The following is a 2,293-nucleotide window of genomic DNA, read 5'->3' on the forward strand; positions in this document are numbered from 1 at the left end:
AGGGGATCTCTGTAGTGGTTATTCCTGGTTGTCAACTTGACTATATTTGGAATGAACTACAATCCAGAATTTGAAGGGTCACCAGTGACCCTAATCTGGAGGCTGGGAGATAGAAGTTTCTGACCTGGATCTTGGTATGGAGATCTTGAAGACAGGGAGATCTCCGAGTTCAAGGTAATCTGGGATTAAAAGTGAGATGGTACAACCTTTAATCTGGGCTACACCTTCTGCTGGAGACCATATAAGGACATTGGAAGAAGGGAGTCGTGCTCTCGCTCCTTCCACTGCTTGCCTTGTGGAACTGAGTAACTGCTAGGTCCTTGGACTTCCACAGCTACAACTGAACCATTGTTGGGAATTGGACTGCAGACCGTAAGTCATCAATAAATTCCTTTAGTATATGGAAACTATTCATAAGTTCTGTGACTCTAGAGAACCGTGACTAATATAATCTCACACCCGCTTCTGGCCCTTCTTGGGTACCTGCACTCACATGCAGAGACACAGTCACATAATTAAAAAAAAAATTAAAAAGATGTTCAGAATCATTAACCAAAAAGTAGGTATACTGTGGGAAGCCATTGCAGAGTGGCAGTTGCAGAGTGGCAGTTGCAGAGTGGCAGTTGGCTACTGCTGGCCACCACACATACATAGGCAGTAAAGGTTCTTTTGCCAAGATGAGGTTTTGTGAATTAACCAAAGTTAACCAATCAGATGAGAGACAAGTTAACCAATCAGATGAGAGACAAATTAACCAATCAGATGAGAGACAAGTTAACCACTCGGATGAGAGAGAACGCCTCTCCTAGGCCTATATAAGCAGCACCAGTTCTGGGCTTGGGGTCACTTCTCCTCTGCAATCAAGCTCTCCCAATAAACGTGTGCGGAAGGATCCTGTTGCAGCTCGCTCTTCCTGGCCAGTCGGGGGCGCGCAAGAAGTGGTGCCGAAAACCCGGGAAAAGAAACATCTTCAGGCACGAGCGAAGACCCCCTGCTACAGGGAGGATTCAGAACTGAATCACGGGGAAGGAGCGGTTAATAAAGTGTTCCCGTAAAACAGACTGCTGAGAAGGATCCAGTGTGGATTCAGAACTCTTCAGCTGGGGAGCAGTGGTAATAAAGTGTTCCTGTAAAACAGATTGCTGAGAAGGATCCAGCATGGATTCAGAACTCTTCAGCTGGGGAACGGTGGTACCGTGGTACCGGTAAGTATAAAGAAATTAATGTGAGTCTCTGAGAGGCATGCTCTCCTACGAAATAAATCCGATAATTGTCGCTGGGGTAGTGCTGCTTGCTATCTTTCTTGCCTTGATCTTATGCCATAGCCTTAATTGTCAATGCCCAAAATGTAAAGATACAAAAGATAGTAGAAAAAATAAAAAGCAGAAAATTAAGTCAATTTACCCTCCTCTCGAGGACTCTGAGTTGTTAGAATTGTCCAGCTCAGAGGATTCAGAATTATCAGCAGGAGAGGAGGAAGATTTGGAGGAGGCTGCTGCTGAGTATGAGGCAGAAAGATCTGGTCCAATAGGGAGGAGTTTCAGTGCTCCCCCACATACTCCACCTTATGCAGATAAGAAAGCAATTGGCAATGGTCACTCTTTTTGCACTCCTAGAAGGCTGTGAAAAAAATATGTCAGGCTTTTCCTGTTTTTCAGGATCATGCTCAACAGTGATATTATGAGCCAATATCGCATAAACAGGTGAAAGAGTTAGCAGAGTCAGTTAGGACCTATGGAGTTAATGCCTCATTTACTCAGTCCCAAATTGATAGACTGGCTCACAATGCCATGACTCCTTTTGACTGGATGAGTGTGGTAAAGGCATGGGACAGTATCTAGATTGGAAGTCTATATGGCATGATCTGTGTTTGAGTCAGGCCCGTGCTAATGCTACTGCAGGGCAACCAGCATGGAGCTTTGAAATGCTTACAGGTCAGGGTATATGGACAATCAATTAGCATACCCAGTGCAGGTCTACAATCAAATCAATCAGGCAGCAGTGAAAGCCTGGAAAGCATTGCCTAATCGAGGAGAGGTATCTGGTAACTTGAAAAAATTATTCAGGGAAATAATGAGCCATTCTTTGAATTTGTGGCTCGCATGATGGAAGCGGCAGGACGCATATTTAGTGATTCTGAGGCCACAATGCCATTAATTGAACAATTAGTTTATGAGCAATGTACCAAAGAATGCAGAAATGCTATCACGCAATGGAAAGGGAAAGGACTACAAGCATGGATGAAAGCCTGTAGAGAAATAGAAGGACCCCTTTCAAATGCAGGGCTGGCTGC

This window comes from Mus caroli, chromosome 8 (assembly GCF_900094665.2).
Source record: "Mus caroli chromosome 8, CAROLI_EIJ_v1.1, whole genome shotgun sequence".
NCBI classification, from domain to species: Eukaryota; Metazoa; Chordata; class Mammalia; order Rodentia; family Muridae; genus Mus; species Mus caroli.